Raw genomic sequence first — 21,784 nt, forward strand, 5'->3', positions numbered from 1 at the left:
AAACTAACGGGAAAAAGAAACGCCACCAAACTATTTTCTTGTCTTAAACATAACAGACGCAGAATTTAGTAACAGTTGATGTATTATTTAAAAAAAATAAATTATTAGAGAACGGTATTTGAAAATGACAAGATCAATATAGGTCTTCCTGGTGGGTCGTGACCTTGTGTCTTCCACTCCTCGGCCTGTCTGCAGTACTGCCAGTTTTCCTGTGACGTGTGATGGTGCACTTGAAGCAGTCAAGGATCCTGGCAATGTGCTCCTGCGTCGTTCCCGTTTGCATCTTACCGATGGCTCTCTCCCTCTGTTAGAAGAGGTATGCTCGAGCTCGTTGTTTTAAACGGTTTCATGTGATGAGAGAGTACAATTCTGCTCATGTTTTATACCAGAATTTCATACGGGTAACTTTGTGCACAATTTGCATGTTTTAGTGATTAAATTCACTTTTTGCACTTGCACATGTTCACAGGTAATAGGTAAGTTGCATTCCAGCTATGTGTTCCCAACTGTTTTTGTGCTGTTTGGCAAAGTTGTTGAAAACTGACGAGTATTCTTTATTTGGTGGCGTTTCTTTTGCCCGCTAGTTTTTTATCGTCGCTCTCTTGAGAAATACAAGAATTCTGGCATCCGTTTCGTAAAATCAGTATGACACACACAAAGTCATGCTCGTATATAATCTCTATATCGCATATTTAAAGTGTTAACCATTGTATTGCCTATAATTGTTCATCGTTATAAACTGATATGTTCATTTCCATACATTTCAATATCAATAACAACATATACCGATAACAGAGCGCCAGGCATATCGATAGATACAAGCATTAGTGGGTTGAGGTTAACGTCGCTTTGAACAGTATTCCAGTTATATCGCGGCGTGTCAGCTTAATGTGGGAGGAAAGCCCGAAGTGATGCAGGTCTCAGACGTTCACTACTTTGATGATACCACGAGCACGGGTTTGGTGCTGACAAACCTATAAAACACAATTTGGGCGAACCAGGATTTGAACTCCCGATCATAGGCTTCTGGCGTGCCCAAACTTGTGGCGCCTTAGACGACTGGGCCACCGCTGCTCCGACAGATACAAAGACAGATGGAAAGAAAGACATACAGACAACTTACCTCAGGAGAGCTTTTTAAAATATGTTTATCTTAAGAAACTGATTCATTAACTCTCAAGAAGTTCTGAATCACTTCCACAGAAATCAACGTTCAATATGTGCTCTTACTTAAACAAAAAATCGTATAATCTGTTTCTTCAAAAGAAAAATCTTCATTTACAAGTTTCACCTAATCTTTCGAATGTTCACAATGATAAATGCACGTGCATCTCCGGCGCTTTCGATCGGATTAACCTCCAAAAGTTTTCTCCGACCATTGTTGTGTTTGCGCGCTCTGTTCCTCCTATCTTTTCCAAGTTTGATGAACAAACCTCCAAAAGTCAACCTCGCACTTTACGGCGATTTTGTTTTAAGTTGTATATGGTCCTCAAAGACACGATTAGTTTTCCACGTGCGACTCGCCCTCTGCTTTAACGACCTCGGACGAACCGAATTTAATTTAAACCGAATATTAATGATTACTTGTGTTACAGTTTTATGGTACAATAGAAATCTATTTTTTCCCCACCATTTAACACGAAAAGACAGCAAGTGTGTTCTCAAAGAACCTTTGAAAGGTGATACAACCCATTGCTAGTGATAACTTTACTTTTGTGATTCGGAAGCCATCATAAGAGCTTTGTGTGATTAAATGTCAGAGCATGTTTGACATTCAAAGGTATACAACGTCATATTATTTGTTCAAAAGACCTTAATTTGTGTCATACCAAAATACATTAGAAGATACTTGTTGGGCATTAAGGGGGTACAGCCTGGCGAGGACAATATACTACTTTGGGCTATGAACAACAATTACATAGAGAGGTAGTATAGAAAAAAAACCACATGCAAAATCTCCCTGTGTGAAATCTTGACAAAATTGCAAAACTAATTTTTCTTGGTCTCATATATGATTACTTCAACAAGTGTACGGTGTTGGTTACACAAAGGCCTGTTGCCATGGTAGCTACTTGAAGTAGTATGTGCCCTTCTTTCTTAAACCACTACAGCCTTTTCTCCTCACATAATTACTTGTTAATAATTTACACCAGTAAAACATGTATTACTTGTATCATACGTTCCCGAGCTATTTCCATTGAACATTTGACTTGCCTTTGCATGTGTTTCTTATAGGTGCCATCGTTTGGGCAGGCACGCTCACCTCTCCGCGAACACCTGGTTCCATCACTATTGGATAGTGATTCATATACATATGCTCAATATATAGTCGGAATTGTACAGCCGACTCTACTTTCAGTTTTCGCTAAGTTATAGCTTATTTACAGTTATTTCTCCAAAATATAATCCAATGGTTTATCATTCAAATTATTCTTTCCAAAATTAATTCAGATAATATAACTACGTTCAATCATACGGTACAACAACACATGGTATGGTCAAATCAAGCCCCAAACAGAAAAAATCTTATACATATTTATTTCATTTAAAAAGATTTAATGTATTTGTGATTGACAAGTTTGTTTTGTTGGCAAAATAAGGTTTGATTTTATAATTGAATGACTGTCAAAGCTGAGCGGGGATTCTGTGATTGAAGAAATGAAATACTATTTTACTCGTGTTTGCCCTTATTGTTGAGTGTTTTGAACAGGAAACGAATTGAAACAAACAAAACTAAAAAAACAAATTCAACACTTTCAACAAAAGGTTTTTACGTAATCTAATCAGTTTCCCGCCCTAATGGAAGACCCAAAACATTGAAATCCTCTTTCAAAGATAACAAACCATAAAAAGGAAGCTCGTTTTAAGCATATTTATCCTGACATGTTCTCTTCAACTTATGTTGAAAAAGGAACAACGTGATTGTTTGTATATCGCCTGGAGATTGGAGCTGGACAATGTGACAGTTACACTGACGCCATATTTTCATGATATTTCAGTGGCATGACGTGAACCTGACCCCGTCCATGGTTATACACTGTCCTTGGGGCAAAACGAAAAATCAATTTCAATTTAGGGGGAATGTGTTTTAAAGATACGATGAGAAATCTCCAGCGAATAGTTTGCCTCAGTCTGCGGCTTATAAATGCATGTGTCAAATGTCGGCAGCTGATCTCATCTTGCCGGTGAGAAGGGAGGGTGGGGTGGCGTGGGTGGGGTGGTATAACAGATCTCCTCTTGTAGGCGATGTGAGTGAGGTGGGTGGTATAACTGATCCTCTCTTGTAGGCGATGTGTGGGAGTTGCGGATCTCCTCTTGTAAGCGATGTGTGTGCGTTGGTGGTATAACTGGTGAAGTGTGAAGTGGTTGTATAAATGTTCAGCTTCCATAGGGGAGGTATGGGAGTTGGTAGTAGAACTGATCTCCTCTTGTAAGCGATGTGTGTGAGTTAGTGGTATAACTGATCTCCTCTTGTAAGCGATGTGTGTGAGTTGGTAGTAGAACTGATCTCCTCTTGTAAGCGATGTGTGTGAGTTAGTGGTATAACTGATCTCCTCTTGTAAGCGATGTGTGTGAGTTGGTGGTATAAGTGATCTCCTCTTGTGAGCGATGTGTGTGAGTTGATGGTATAACTGATCTCCTCTTGTAAGCGATGTGCATGAGTTGATGGTATAACTGATCTCCTCTTGTAGGCGATGCGTGTGAGTTGGTGGTATTAATGTTCTGCTTCCATAGGGGATGTATGGGAGTTGGTTGTATAACTGATCTTCTCTTGTAGGCGATGTGCATGAGTTGGTTGTATAAATGTTCTGCTTCCATAGGGGATGTATGTGAGTTGGTTGTATAACTGATCTTCTCTTGTAGGCGATGTGTGTGAGTTGGTTGTATAAATGTTCTGCTTCCATAGGGGATGTATGTGAGTTGGTTGTATAACTGATCTTCTCTTGTAGGCGATGTGCATGAGTTGGTGGTATCAATGTTCTTCTATAGGGATGTATGGGAGTTGGTTGTAAAACTGATCTCCTCTTGTAAGCGATGTGCATGAGTTGGTGGTATCAATGTTTTTTCTATAGGGATGTATGGGAGTTGGTTGTATAACTGATCTTCTCTTGTAGGCGATGTGCATGAGTTGGTGGTATCAATGTTCTTCTATAGGGATGTATGGGAGTTGGTTGTATAACTGATCTCCTCTTGTAAGCGATGTGTGTGAGTTGGTGGTATCAATGTTCTTCTATAGGGATGTATGGGAGTTGGTTGTATAACTGATCTCCTCTTGTAAGCGATGTGTGTGAGTTGGTGGTATCAATGTTCTTCTATAGGGATGTATGGGAGTTGGTTGTATAACTGATCTCTTCTTGTAAGCGATGTGTGTGAGTTGGTGGTATCAATGTTCTTCTATAGGGATGTATGGGAGTTGGTTGTATAACTGATCTTCTCTTGTAGGCGATGTGCATGAGTTGGTGGTATCAATGTTCTTCTATAGGGATGTATGGGAGTTGGTTGTATAACTGATCTCCTCTTGTAAGCGATGTGTGTGAGTTGGTGGTATCAATGTTCTTCTATAGGGATGTATGGGAGTTGGTTGTATAACTGATCTCCTCTTGTAAGCGATGTGTGTGAGTTGGTGGTATCAATGTTCTTCTATAGGGATGTATGGGAGTTGGTTGTATAACTGATCTTCTCTTGTAGGCGATGTGCATGAGTTGGTGGTATCAATGTTCTTCTATAGGGATGTATGGGAGTTGGTTGTAAAACTGATCACCTCTTGTAAGCGATGTGCATGAGTTGGTGGTATCAATGTTCTTCTATAGGGATGTATGGGAGTTGGTTGTATAACTGATCTCCTCTTGTAAGCGATGTGTGTGAGTTGGTGGTATCAATGTTCTTCTATAGGGATGTATGGGAGTTGGTTGTATAACTGATCTCCTCTTGTAAGCGATGTGTGTGAGTTGGTGGTATCAATGTTCTTCTATAGGGATGTATGGGAGTTGGTTGTATAACTGATCTCCTCTTGTAAGCGATGTGTGTGAGTTGGTGGTATCAATGTTCTTCTATAGGGATGTATGGGAGTTGGTTGTATAACTGATCTCCTCTTGTAAGCGATGTGTGTGAGTTGGTGGTATCAATGTTCTTCTATAGGGATGTATGGGAGTTGGTTGTATAACTGATCTCCTCTTGTAAGCGATGTGTGTGAGTTGGTGGTATCAATGTTCTTCTATAGGGATGTACGGGAGTTGGTTGTATAACTGATCTCCTCTTGTAGGCAATGTGTGTGTGTGGTGATTGTAGAAATGTTCCGCTTCAATAGGGGATGTATGGGAGTTGATGGTATAACTGATCTCCTCTTGTAAGCGATGTGTGTGAGTTGGTGGTATCAATGTTCTGCTTCCATAGGGGATGTATCGGAGTTGGTTGTATAACTCATCTTCTCTTGTAAGCGATGTGTGTGAGTTGGTTGTATAAATGTTCCGCTTCGATAGGGGATGTATGGGAGTTGGTTGTATAACTCATCTTCTCTTGTAAGCGATGTGTGTGTGGTGGTTGTATAAATGTTCTGCTTCCATAGGGGATGTATGGGAGTTGGTTGTATAACTGATCTCCTCTTGTAGGCGATGTGTGTGTGGTGGTTGTATAAATGTTCTGCTCCCATAGGGGATGTATGGGAGTTGATGGTATAACTGATCTTCTCTTGTAGGCGATGTGTGTGTGGTGGTTGTATAAATGTTCTGCTTCCATAGGGGATGTATGGGAGTTGGCTGTGTAACTGATCTCCTGTTGTAGGCGATGTGTGTGTGGTGGTTGTATTAATGTTCTGCTCCATAGGCGATGTGTGTGAGTTGGTGCTATAACTGATCTCCTCTTGTAAGCGATGTGTGTGAGGTGGTGGTATCAAGGTTCTGCTTCAAAAGGGAATGTTTTGCAGTTGGTTGTATAACTGATCTCCTCTTGTAAGCGATGTGCATGAGTTGGTGGTATAACTGATCTCCTCTTGTAAGCGATGTGTGTGAGGTGGTGGTATCAAGGTTCTGCTTCCAAAGGGAATGTATTGGAGTTGGTTGTATAACTGATCTCCTCTTGTAAGCGATGTGTGTGAGTTGGTGGTATAATGTTCTGCTTCCATAGGGGATGTATGGGAGTTGGCTGTGTAACTGATCTCCTCTTGTAAGCGATGTGTTTGAGTTGGTGGTATAAATGTTCTGCTTCCATAGGGGATGTATGGGAGTTGGCTGTGTAACTGATCTCCTCTTGTAGGCGATGTGTGTGTGGTGGTTGTATAAATGTTCTGCTTCAATAGGGGATTATGGGAGTTGGTTGTATAACTGATCTCCTCTTGTAGGCGAGGTGTGAGAGTTGATGTTATAACTGATCTCCTTCTGTTGGGGTGGTTGTGTGTGTGAGGAGGTGTTATATCTGAGCTCTTCTTGTAGGGAATGCATGTGAGGTGGTGGTTTAACTGCTCTTCTCCTGTAGGGGACATGTGTGAGTTGGTGTTATACCTGATCTCCTTTTGAAGGTGATGAGAGTGACCTGGTGAGATTACAATGGGCAGAGAAAACTTATTTATGTAAATGTTTTTTAAAAGTAAAAATAATTATTCATTTTTTTATTAGAATTGTTGGAATGTACTCTTATTGCTGTACTCTAATATATGTTGTTTGCTTAGCATTTCAACAAGCAAGGGACAGGATACGCCCACCTTTTCGCGAACACCTGGTATCTATTTGTCAGTGATTCATAAAGATATGCTCATGATATAGTCGGAAGCGTACAATGGACCCTGCATTTAGCAGACATTTCTTGTGAATATGGAAATGATGTTGTCGTTTTCAATGATTATAATCAATTACGAATTCCAGTAAATATTACAAATAGGATCGATCCATCAGACTGCGAAAATTGCATTTGTGCTTCCCTCAATAACACCATTTATGTCCTGACAACATCTTACATTTTGAAAGATGATGATAAAAAACAATTAAGTCATTTGAAACAAGTTCATGACACGTCACAGAAAGTATGTGAATGTTAATATCCATGTTTGGTGTCATATACTTAAAAAACATCATGATTGATATTCAACTCCAGAAGTCGCAGACAAGACGAAAAATGATTTTGTTTCATCTCCGAGCCAGCTGACATTTAGTTCAGCCATACACAGATGCATATCAGTATAAGAAGAACGAATTTCGTCAAAACTATTAAATGAAAATTGAAAACAATGTTATAAAAGTTAATATAGACATCTGTTGAGGATTTTGTCTGAGTGTGTAAGGTGTGGGTGGACATGTGGCCTTTGAGTTGTTCAGGTTTCTATAATCCTGAGATTATAATAATAATAATAATAATAATAATAATAATAATAATAATAATAATTATTATTATTATTATTATTGATTCGACAGTACAATACCCGTGTTAAATTGTTTTATAAAAGTTGTGAACAACTAACATCTTCATCACTTGGAGCTTTCCTCCCACATACACTGTGATATACTAGAAATACCGCTGACTTAAAAGCGATAAAACAGTTTCCATAATCATAAGAAATCTCAGCTAAAAGCAGAATTGATAGTCCGATTCCGACTTTATCATGAGCATATGTTTATGAATCACTAACACTTAGTGATGATACCAGGTGTTCGCGAAAAGGTTGGCGTATCATACCCCTCCAGTGGCACATTGACACAATAATTATTGTGTCCAAACCAATCTTGATATTTTACGATTAAGATTGATTGTTTGTTCTTTAACACCGCTCCCAACAATATCCCAGGTATATGACGGCAGCCTGTAAATGATAGTTTACACCCTGAGCATCGATCTACGCAATTAAGATACGATGACATGCATCAACCAAGTCTTCGAGCCTGACCACCCGATCCCGTTAGTCGCCTCCTACGATCAGGGGTTCCTGAAGACCAATTCCAGCCCAGTCTACGAATACGAAAGGTATTTTATCAAGAAAAAAATATTTGTCTGTAAACCAAAAAAATGCTTATTATGCATGGAATATTCTTTCATACTTCAATATGTTGTTCTACGCCGTTTCAGCAATATTTCTGCAATATCACAGCGTGGGGGATACCAGATATTTGCTTTACACGTTGTATCCATGTGGAGAACCCTTCTTCGGTCTTATTAGCAAATGCTTTAACCACTACGTTACTCCAAACGAGAGACTGTTATAGAGAATATATACATCATTTAAGACTTCTGTAAGGTATCGGTTTGTGTGCCTGTCTCACTGTTTATATCGAACAAAGCCACTCTATCCATACTTTAGCCATAGTTGATAGAGCGTCTGCCCGGAGGTTCGATCGCGTCGTACCAAAAGACGTTAAGAGAAGGTACTTGTGGTAACCCTGTCTGACGCTTGGCATTATAATTAAGGGGCTAAAACAAGGACTGGTCAGGTCAGAGTCAGTATACTGTGTCTGAGTGGGGTATTCATGTTAAACTGCGGCATGGTATTTCGGCGGACCAGGACCATGAAACCGGCTTTAGTCCGTACTAGTAGAATTTGATTATCATCATCTTCATCCACAATGATAAGATATGAGTTCAGTGTTAAGGACATTGATATTGAGACCGTGTAATGTCAGCTAATCACATTACATTTTTAAAAAACAATCCGTACGTGCCCATAAACAAGAATAGAAAATAATATAGTATGAGCTTGGTGCAGTTATAGGATGTTATTATATTCCTATCACTATCACTGAGGAAAGGGTGTTGTTGGCTCGCAGTTAGAGCATTGTGTACAAATAAGAGTAGCTTTTCAATAACATACTTATTTTGTGAAGACTTAAGATTAACAAATTGATGTAGAGAACGCAGGATATACTTTATAGCGAGATACTTTAAAGGGAGGTACTTTCCTCGAACAACTTATATAACAAACTGTAGCTTGTCCTTTCTCAAATGTAAAGGACATTGAACATTTGATAACACTAGCAAATCGTCCTTGTTTCTTGTCACGTTACAGGTTAAATAACTAGGGTAAATACAGACCAATCCTCTGCATGTGATGATATCTAAGAAAGGTAGATGATGTGTTGCAGCAATAAACTGGCATATTTAGGAAATGTTTGCAAGACAGTTATATTAAATCGTTTTGTTTGAAGACATGTTCATAAATAGGTTCAGTAACGACACTCTTATAGTGATTGTGGTGTTCTCGTTTCCGTCCTGTCTGAGTGAGTGAGTGTCGTGAGAATTGCGACTATTTTAGCAATTGAATACTTTTTCAATAGACCATATTTCTTAATGACAATGCTTAGCGAATAAACTTGGTTCAAGTGATTAAATTGTGTTTAACGTTCCAGAAACCAAACCAAAGCCACCGTCTATCTTTCATACTAAAATTTAAATTCACAACAATATTTGAGTAAAGAATTTAAGCAACGGTGATTGGACGCACGAGAATCAGTAATTTTTCAACCCCCTATCACACTTGATTCTGGTTAGAATGTGTGTAATTAACAATCTATCTATCAAGTTAATTACAGTGAACTCATCTCCTCTGATCTTCCACTCAACTTCAGAAAAAACTCATTATCTCACACTGTACAAAAACTCGATATATCGCCGATGTAAATATATAGTGCAGATAAAATCCTTCAATACAATATTCTTAATAATTCTCCGCTTGTCCCGAACAACGGTTAACGGGATCCGGAGGTCAGGCTCACCGTATCACAATTATTGGGGATCGATGCTCATGCTGTTAATCACTGGATTGTCCGGTCCACACGATTATTAACAGGCCGGTGTCCTATAGTGAGTTGCAGTATTGATAAGATTTCTCTTTTTGTATTGATCAGATTTGTTTTTTCGTTTTGATATGATTTCATTTTAGATTCTTAGAAATTGATAGCACGTACAAGGGCATATATGTAATTGTAATAGAATAATTATTGTGTGCTTTTGTGGACGTGTCAATGTCGGGCCCAGCGTGTTACACGTGCTGCACGACCTCCACGGACATGTACCATGTCAAGAGTCACTTTCCTTGCAGACGGTCAGTATCACGTCTTTGTCACGTCATCCTTCACTCCTCACTTGAGTCGAAGGTTTTAAAGATGTACTTCTAAAAGTTTTGAAAATTGAAGAGCTGAAACATATCTTGTTTGTATTAAATACATTAGATAAAACTGATCTTGTATGACAAAAATACATGTGCCAGTATTATTAATTAACACATAGTTACAATCAGATAATATTCCCCTTAGCTCGTAAAGAAATGTAGTTACTAGTAAAAATATAGTTTTAAAATCATTGGATTTTTATTATTGACTTAAATGTCAGCCTGTGTCTTATTATCGTGGTTTGCAAATACAAACATTTTATATTTCAGAAGTTTCAGACAGCTTGTCATTTCGAAGGCACCACTGGGAATAAAGACAGTATTTGATTCGTTGTTGATATTGGTGTTTATTCCACGGCAAATGACGTTTAACACCGGTTGGCTTCATCTGTCGCCTGCATGTCAGAAAATGTGTTTGTGGGGTGTCATCTTCCTCTTGTGATCGTGATCCAGATCTATAAACACTTACAATGCTACCCATTGACAATAACTACAGGAACTCTTCAGACATTTACGTCAGGCAATGTCAGACCCAGTTCTACAAGATTCCGATGAAAACTTTGGCTCATTTCTTAACAATACCAGGCTTATCTTCACAAACATATAATTGTCAGATGTAAAGGATAAAACATGACTCGCGAGCACTATTGAAAATTAAGCATGTTTCCCGTGGGAAATGTCCGCGAGCCTTCGGAAAATATGCTTACTTTTATCCGATGTATTAACCGACAGAAAAAGCGAAATAATATACGAAAATGGAGCAAATACTCGGCAGCCATTAAGGAACATGTGGCTCGAACACAACAACGCGAACGGTAATAGTGTAAGCTGCTGGGCCAGTGCACTGTCGTGCGCTGTTATAAACACGTGGCGCGTACACACCCACGTGCAGCACACACCCGGTCCAGTCGATATCTCAGTTCGTTTCAGCCACTTGGGATAGGATCAAGATGCAACGTGACGAAGATGACATCATTTTCATATCGGTGTCCTTTTATGTCGAGAACAAAGATTAAGTCGGTGAAGAAAATGACGATTTTCTCTACAGGTTTTGGTGAGTGAATGAGTATGGTTTGACGCCGCTTCTAGCAATATTCCAGCAATATCACGGCAGGGGACACCAGAAATGGGCTTCACACATTGTATCCATGTGGGGAATCGAACCCGGGTCTTCGGCGTAACGAGCGAACGCTTTAACCACGAGGCTACCCGACCGCCCCTCTACAGGTGTGGAGGTTTGGAGGTTTGAAGATAAGGATATACAAGACAGATTGGAAGTTGTATGCACAGGCGAACGTTGATACGCAGACCTTATGCGAAACAACAGGTACAGCATATAAGATTTTCACTATTTATATCAAAGTTGGGATATTTAGTCATACCCAGTTTGATACAAAGGATTGTAAATTGCTGAATTAATTGTGAAATGTTTGGAAAATGACATAACTAACCTAAACTATCAGGATTTTAGTATTTGTATCTCAAATTTGAATTTTAGGGTACATTCGTAGGAATCTTTACAGATTGAAACAGTTTACTATATATGCATGTACTTCAAGACCCCTGAAGATCCGGGGTAGAATAGATCTTCAGCAACCCATGCTTGCCGTAAAAGGCGACTATGCTTGTTGTAAGAGGCGACCAACGGTATCGGGTGGTCAGGCTCGCTGACTTGGTTGATGCATGTCATCGATCTCAATTGCGTGGATCGATGCTCATGATATTAATTACTGGATTGTCTGGTCCAGACTCGATTATTTACAGACCGCCGTCACATAGCTGGGATATTGCTGAGTTACGGTGTTAAACAACATACCAACCAACCAACCATGTACTGTAAGGGAACTGAAGTGAGGTGGTACGTTGCTACAAGCGGACGTCAGACCAACAACGTGAGGTCGCTTCAAATATTATATCCACCTCCAAGATGTAGAGATGCGAAACGGTTACAAAGAAGACGAAAACCTCGGACGATGTCCAGCTGACTTCAGCAAAAGTTGACCGATCGTGTTCAATTTCAATGTTACATGAAAATGAACTGAGGGCCAAAAGAAACGTTACCAACATTAACTGATTTGCCACTTTGAAACAAAGATGCCAACCTGTTCAAAAACAGTAAAGAACACATCTCACGAATACAGCCTTCATGTTCTCTGTCGTTCTTTGCACTTGCTTGGCGGATTTTGGGTGATATTTGTGTTTTTCAGCAATTTTTTAAAACATTCTTTCCCAAATGATCGTGCAATTTCCAGGTATGAATTACGCACGGATCTGTTCCCTATCATTGGTTGCGATGATTAGCACCAACGAACATGCCAAGACTGACCGCTGTCCAGAGGGAGAGAGCCACAGGTATGCTGCAGATGGGAGCGACATAGAGAGAGGTTGCCATTAACATGAACTGCTCCAAGATGACCATTACCAGACTGGTCGCACGTCTCCGACAGACTGGCACAACCGCAGACAGGTCACGACGCCGCAGGATGACCGCTTTTTACGGGTACTTCATCTGAGAAACAGATTTCTTACTGTGACGTCATCAGCTGCCAACAGCTTAGGACATCCGGTCAGCAGACAAACAGTGACCAGACGACTACGACATTATGTTATCCGGGCTTATCGCCCTTTCAAGGGCATGACCTTGACCCGTCAACATCGACGTGCCAGAGACGTGGTGCAGGTAAACTCAGTGATGGCAACAAAGGGAATGGCGGCGAGTGCTGTTTAGTGACGAGAGCAGGTTCCAACTCTTCAAACCTGATGGGCGGACGCGAGTTTATCGACGACGTGGTGAACGTACGGCTCCTTGTTGTGTCCAGGAGGTGAAACCTTACGGGGGCGGGAGTGTGATGGTCTGGGGCGGCATTTGCGGGGACGAGAAGACGGAACTTGTCAGCATCGAAGGCAATCTGACAGCACAACGCTACATTGACAATATCTTACGGCCAGTGGTTCTTCCTTTCATCCAGCGTCAACAACGGACGGTGTTCCAACAAGATAACGCCACACCCCATAAAAGCCCGTATTACTAGAGACTTCCTCAACGCCAACAACGTGACTGTCCATCCGTGGCCAGCTCGATCACCAGATCTGTCACCCATAGAACATCTCTGGGAACAGCTGGGGCGTCGTCTTCGGAAACGTCAACATCCTCTCTTCACGAGACAAGCGTTGATCGTTGCCCTCTGTGAGGAATGGAATCGGATACCTACAGTCGATGTGAGGACGCTTGTCTACTCAGTTCGACGCCGCATTCGAAGATGCATTGCCGCTCATGGAGGTCATATCCCGTATTGAACGGTCTGGGCCGTCGTCACCTTTAAGTTGTAACCAATGTTGTTGATCGAATACTGGACGAATGACCCTTTGTCATGAAATGTCCCTGTTGGAGGTCAAGGTCTTTGTTGTTGAATTAGTAAATTCGCATTTTACTGTTCTGAATGATGAAGTTTTCCAATACAATTGCTATTGCTGCTTCAAATTGTGTTGGTCATATTTTATCCTAGAAATATCGTTGGTAACGTTTCTTTTGGCCGTCATTTTAGTATACATCACGAGAACAAAATACCTAAAACCTTTGCTCCTGTAATAAGCTTTGAAAACATGTTTTTTCTTCATTCGATAGGGATCATGTTATGTTATGAGCTTAATATGTTCATCTGTCCGACAGGATATTCTGTAAAATGTTCCTGATCTGAAGAGACAGCTAGGAAAAATACTTTTTAGGAACATTATACAGAATATTCGTTGACAGAGGAACATACTACAGATCCTGAGGCGGAGACATGATTACTTTAATTTCCCGGGGCAAAAGTCCAGAGGGACATTATTAAGAATATCCCGGCTAAGTGGGGCGTAAGGACATTACGAGAAAGGAGTGACCTGCCAGGACAACGAAGTAACGACTCTGGAGCATTACAAGTACCGTAACGTCTTGAATCAGCCGCTTATTAGGCGTTTATTCGAGACAGACGGTTATATTTTTCAGAGAGCTGTTTGCGTTTTCTTTTCTTAATTTTCTGTCAAATGTCCTTTTAAATATATGCGGGTGTTTATTGAAGGCAGGCGCTTTCATCAAGACAACTGTTTCTTTCCTTTGGTGCGATGGTTGTCCCAGCATGTTTTCATGACAGGCGTTTTTCCAAGGATATTCTGTTTCGTTTCCTGATCAGAGCTGGCCGGGCAGAACAATGGCAAGACACTGGGTCACGGACGCCATTGAAGGAGACCTTCATAGTTCCCGGGAGATGGAGTAAAACTGCATTTTACCGTCCCTGTCCTGCTTTATAGCTTAATAACATCGGATATCCGGCGTCAGTCTTAACCATCTATTGTTAATGGACTGTCACTGGGCCTATTCGGCTGGCTTGTCATGGCAGAAATGAACTACTCAAGTTTGATGGCGCTCGTTTCAGTTTACGTCACACACGTAGCTCTGGCATAAAGTTTGTCATAATGGCAACAGTTGTTTTATGTCCACGTGGTTCGCAAAACACAGAGATCGACGGTTGACTGGCGACACAAGCAAAATAAGGGATTCGTGAAACATTACGGTGGTTGTCTAGTGACATAGACGTTACGGAGGTTGCCTAGTGACACACATAACGGAGGTTGCCTAGTAACATACACATTACGGTGGTTGCCTAGTGACACAGACGTTACGGAAGTTCCCTGTGACACACACATTATGGAGGTTGCCTAATGACACACATTACGGATGTGCCTAGTGACACACACATTACGGAGGTTGCCTAGTGACACACACATTACGGAGGTTGCCTAGTGACACACATTACGGAGGTTCCCTGAGACACACACATTACGGAGGTTGCCTTATGACACACACATTATGGAGGTTGCGTAGTGACACACATTATGGAGGTTGCCTAGTGACACACACATTACGGAGGTTGCCTTATGACACACACATTATGGAGGTTGCGTAGTGACACACATTACGGAGGTTCCCTGAGACACACACATTACGGAGGTTGCCTTATGACACACACATTATGGAGGTTGCGTAGTGACACACATTACGGTGGTTGCCTAGTGACACAGACGTTACGGAGGTTGCCTGATGACACACACATTATGGAGGTTGCGTAGTGACACACATTACGGAGGTTCCCTAGTGAGATACATATTACGGATGTTCCCTAGTGACACACATATTACGGAGGTTCCCTAGTGACACACATATTACAGAGGTTCCCTAGTGACACATATTACGGAGGTTCCCTAGTGACACACATATTACAGAGGTTCCCTAGTGACACATACATTAAGGAGGATGCATGTGACACATATTACGGAAGTTCCCTAGTGACACATACATTAAGGAGGTTGCCTGATGACACACACATTACGGAGGTTGCCTGATGACAAACACATTATGGAGGTTGCCTAGTGACACACATTACGGAGGTTGCCTGATGAAACACACATTATGGAGGTTGCCTAGTGACACACACATTACGGAGGTTGCCTAATGACACACACATTACGGAGGTTGCCTAGTGACACACATTACGGAGGTTCCCTAGTGAGATACATATTACGGATGTTCCCTAGTGACACACATATTACGGAGGTTCCCTAGTGACACACATATTACAGAGGTTCCCTAGTGACACATATTACGGAGGTTCCCTAGTGACACACATATTACAGAGGTTCCCTAGTGACACATACATTAAGGAGGATGGATGTGACACATATTACGGAAGTTCCCTAGTGACACATACATTAAGGAGGGTGCATGTGACACATACATTAAGGAGGGTGCATGTGACACATACATTAAGGAGGGTGCATGTGACACATACATTAAGGAGGGTGCACGTGACACATACATTAAGGAGGGTGCAAGTGACACATACATTAAGGAGGATGCATATGACACGTACATTAAGGAGGGTGCAAGTGACACATACATTAAGGAGGGTGCAAGTGACACATACATTAAGGAGGATGCACGTGACACATACATTAAGGAGGGTTCATGTGACACATACATTAAGGAGGGTGCATGTGACACATACATTAAGGAGGGTGCATGTGACACGTACATTAAGGAGGGTGCAAGTGACACGTACATTAAGGAGGGTGCATGTGACACATACATTAAGGAGGGTGCATGTGACACATACATTAAGGAGGATGCATGTGACACGTACATTAAGGAGGGTGCATGTGACACGTACATTAAGGAGGATGCATGTGACACATACATTAAGGAGGGTGCATATGACACATACATTAAGGAGGATGCATATGACACATACATTAAGGAGGGTGCATGTGACACATACATTATGGAGGGTGCATATGACACATACATTAAGCAGGGTGCATATGACACATACATTAAGGAGGGTGCATATGACACGTACATTAAAGAGGGTGCATGTGACACGTACATTAAGGAGGGTGCATGTGACACGTACATTAAGGAGGGTGCATGTGACACGTACATTAAGGAGGATGCATGTGACACGTACATTAAGGAGGATGCACGTGACACATACATTAAGGAGGATGCATGTGACACGTACATTAAGGAGGGTGCATGTGACACGTACATTAAGGAGGGTGCATGTGACACATACATTAAGGAGGGTGCATGTGACACATACATTAAGGAGGATGCATGTGACACGTACATTAAGGAGGGTGCATGTGACACGTACATTAAGGAGGATGCATGTGACACATACATTAAGGAGGGTTCATATGACACATACATTAAGGAGGATGCATATGACACATACATTAAGGAGGGTGCATGTGACACATACATTAAGGAGGGTGCATATGACACATACATTAAGCAGGGTGCATATGACACATACATTAAGGAGGGTGCATATGACACGTACATTAAAGAGGGTGCATGTGACACGTACATTAAGGAGGGTGCATGTGACACGTACATTAAGGAGGGTGCATGTGACACGTACATTAAGGAGGATGCATGTGACACGTACATTAAGGAGGATGCTCGTGACACATACATTAAGGAGGATGCATGTGACACGTACATTAAGGAGGGTGCATGTGACACGTACATTAAGGAGGGTGGATGTGACACATACATTAAGGAGGATGCATGTGACACATACATTAAGGAGGATGCACGTGACACATACATTAAGGAGGGTGCATATGACACATACATTAAGGAGGATGCATGTGACACGTACATTAAGGAGGATGCACGTGACACATACATTAAGGAGGGTGCATATGACACATACATTAAGGAGGATGCATGTGACACGTACATTAAGGAGGGTGCATGTGACACGTACATTAAGGAGGGTGGATGTGACACATACATTAAGGAGGATGCATGTGACACGTACATTAAGGAGGATGCATGTGACACATACATTAAGGAGGGTGCATGTGACACATACATTAAGGAGGATGCACGTGACACATACATTAAGGAGGGTTCATGTGACACATACATTAAGGAGGATACATGTGACACATACATTAAGGAGGATGCATGTGACACGTACATTAAGGAGGATGCACGTGACACATACATTAAGGAGGATGCACGTGACACATACATTAAGGAGGGTGCACGTGACACATACATTACGGAGGATGCATGTGACACATACATTAAGGAGGGTGCACGTGACACATACATTACGGAGGATGCATGTGACACGTACATACAAGGAGGAGGTCGCATGTGACACATACATTAAGGAGGGTGCATATGACACATACATTAAGGAGGGTGCATGTGACACATACATTAAGGAGGGTGCACGTGACACATACATTAAGGAGGGTGCATATGACACATACATTAAGGAGGGTGCATGTGACACATAGGTGTTATGTTGTCATCATTGGGCAAGTTGTCATGTCATATTGTTTCAATTGTAAGAATATCATGTTGGCTTGTCTTTAACACCGTACTCAGCAACATTCCAGCTATATGACGGCGATCTGTAAACAATCGAGTCTGGACCAAGCAATCCAGTAATTGATATCATGAGCATCGATACACTTATTTGGGATACGATGAGATGCATCAGTCGCAGTGCAGAGTTGCCTCCCTTAAGCGTGCAAGAAACCTATGGGCTGCATTAAATGTATTTGTTTCAGGGACTGTATGACAAACTTGATGGTGAGGTGAAATGGGGTTTAGCGTCGCGTGTAAGAATATTATTCTGAGTGTCAGTAAGTCAGTCAGTGCTGCTTGTACTAGTCCGGACTAATGCCGGTTTAATGGTACCAGCCCACTGAGATACCATGCCGCAGTTTAACATGATCATGAATACCCCACTCAAGCACAGAACACTGACTCCGAGCAGACCAGTCCTTGCTTGAGCTCCTTTTAATGCCGACTATCAGGCAGGGTAACAACAAGGACCATATTTTAACGTCGTTTGGTATATCACAGTCGATGATCGAACACCCGGCCTTCCACTCTCAGGCGGACGCTCTATCCACTAGACCACAGAGGCGACCTGGCGCTGTCAGGGAATGTGGTCTTAGTTACACAGAGTGCAGACATGTGCCTCGTAACAGGACCACAGTTTCATACGGGGTCATTACTAATCTCCTAAACAACGTCACATAAAAATACTCATAGGCATTGCTGTCACGTGATGCATATGTCAATTCCATGAAATCAACAACTGTCACGTTCGCAACTCATATTTATCGATGGTTGGGCCATAACGATAAAAACAATTTACTTGTAAAATGAAGTTTATCGTTTTTACAAGAACCTCTTTCATACATGTGTCAAAATAACACACCGTGAGTGATGGGCTACGCGAATTTATGAGCAAGGCTTGTACCAGAAAGTTTTTTTATGATGAGTTTTCAGTGAGGGATTTACTCTCACAAATGTCTATTTCTGAAATGAGTGTCGATGAATCGTGCAGTCACGTGGCAAGCAGGTGGCAACTGGGCGAAGAACTCGGTGCCTTTGTTGTTATGGTAACAGTGATAACATTTGGGAGGCTGCCAACCCCATTCTCGCGAGCGGGATTCAGGAGCCTTCTTAGAGGGTATTCTCGCACGCGGGATTAAGGAGCCTTCTTAGACAGTATTCGGGACGCAGATTCAACATTTAAAAACTCATTATGTAGTTTGTTGACATTCGTATAAGTAATTTACCTTTAAATCGCACCCTTTTATAACCCAGGAACGTGTTTTATTTGGTTTCATTCTTCTGTCGTAGATTGAATCCTGAGATGTGCTTTTGATAGTTACTGTTGTTTTAAATAGTATTCGGGATTCAGGGGTGAACAAAGGAACATTTAGATTGTATTAGAGATATAGAAGAGGGTGGGTGGGGTCGGGTTGGCATCCTTGGTAGTGGGATTTAGTAACCATCAGAGAAATCTGCATTTCCTCCTGTATATCACAGCTAACGTATCTGATCCAATGGGCATTCGTCATTTGGGTCATGTGTAGTACAATAAATCCTCAATACACTGTACACAACATTGCCGCTCCAATGTAAATACTACAACATACAACGCAACAAACTCTTAAGTGACATAGGCACACACATCACCACAAATCAGCAACTCCTCACTAATTCCTCCAACTATTATCACCTAGGCAGTTATCTAAACAAAACCAAATCAACGGTAGGATCTAAATGTCCTACCAATAAACACAAACAAGCAAAAGCAACTAAAAATAATACACTTTTTCATCAATTCCGTCAGCTACTTTTAAGGCCCCTATTCCAAAATAATCCGATTATTTTTGAGTAATCACTTACATCCCTTCTAAACCTGCGCCCCCGTCATGGGAATTATTTTGGGCATACATTTACTGATTGACATTTTTTAAAATCATTCCTTTATGTGTTTCTGGGGTGCGAAATTGGCAACACCGGAAGCGCTCGTTAAATCTCTAACATCATCATCATCATCCACCCGAATGCATAACGATATTATTATTACATGAACGTATTGGACCTAGGGCCCTCAGCCTTGAGTGGAATTTGATACAATAGGCGGATATGCTATTCATGGAACTGGACTATTTGGCTTTACTCTCAGCCAGGAGGGGGTAGCCTAGTGGTTAAACCGTTTCGTCGTCACGCGGAGGGCTTGGGTTCTATTCCCCACATGGGTACAATGTGTGAAGCCCATTTCCGGTTTCCCCCGCCGTGATATTGCTGGAATATTGCTGAAAGCGGCTTAAAATCCAACTCATTTAGACAAAAGAAGACTTGTGACAGTCACACTTATACCGAAATATCCGATATTTCAGCGTAAGGAGATTAACATAACAGATTGGTACCATACATGTATGTAGGGCTAAAAATGGTGCCAGAACGTTGAGCCATTTTGATATAAAAAGAAGTCAGTCAGCTGGTTGAGTATAGGCTTTGCATGATTTGTTTTGTTTTGTTTGTTTGTTTATTTGTATAATTAACGCTGCATCAAACAATAGTCCCGCTGTGTGATGGCGGTCAGTCAATAATCGAGGCTGGACCAGACAATCCAGTGATTGACATTCGAATAAATTGTGTGTTTTGAGAGATTTATTCAAAAACATATTATGTATTACTGACCATCCGATCCCGTTCGTCGCTTCTTACGACAAATATGGGTTGCTGAAGACCTTTCTAATCCGGATCTTCACGGGGTACGCTTTGCATTAAAAAACAACAACAAAGACCACTTCAATGTTTATTCGAATAAATTGTGTGTTTTGAGATATTCATTCAAAAACATTTGTATTGCTGACGTGTGCACAAAGAGAATTCCATTGTTCAGACTACGTGTTGCTTCAGGTCTTGCAGCCTTTTGGTGTGGTTTGATGGTCACATCTAAATTACAACACTAAAGTAGCATAGACGTCGATGAGTTATGTAACTTGCTAGATTTCGAATGTTTGATATATACATGTAACAGAGTTTTATTTATATTAAACTGTTGGATGGTGGCTCAAAATAAAATGTCGGTACATGTTTCAGTCATAACGGTTGCTTCACTGTTTGTTTCCTTGTTGTTTAACGCTGCACTCAGCAATAGTCCAGCTATATGACGGCAGTCTGTAAATAATCGAGTCTGGACCTGACAATCCACTTATTGATATCATGAACATCGATCCACGCAATTGGGATCGATGACATACATCAACCAAGTCAGCGAGCCTGACCACCCGATCCCGTTAGTGGCCTTTTACGACAAGCATAGTCACCTTTTTCGGCAAGCATAGTCGCAGTTGCTTCACTGACAAATGGGGGCACGGTTAAACCCCATTTAAGCTCACAAGGCAGAGACCAGCGGGCATCACAGAGGGCAAGGACACACCAAGGACAACTGGCTGGTCTAATAGTAACTCTCTGTATTCTGAACATTCCTTTAAACCCCTTTTACTTCATTTCACTAACTTGTCTCTTACTGTTGTTCCTGATCATAGTCAATAAATGAAACGTGGTCACTCAACTTTAATTTCTGATGATAATATTACAAATATTAACTGTACATTAAACAGTGTCAGATTTAATCACTTCCACAATTAAACCAACAAACATCCGGGTGACTAACGGGATCGGGTGGTCAGGCTCGCTGACTTGGTTGATGCATGTCATCATATCCCAGACTTGGTTGATGCATGTCATCATATCCCAGACTTGGTTGATGCATGTCATCATATCCCAATTGCGCCATGATGTCAATTGAACCTGGT

This window comes from Haliotis rufescens, unplaced genomic scaffold (genome assembly GCF_023055435.1).
Source record: "Haliotis rufescens isolate VD_foot unplaced genomic scaffold, xgHalRufe1.0.p SCAF_18, whole genome shotgun sequence".
Lineage (NCBI taxonomy): Eukaryota > Metazoa > Mollusca > Gastropoda > Lepetellida > Haliotidae > Haliotis > Haliotis rufescens.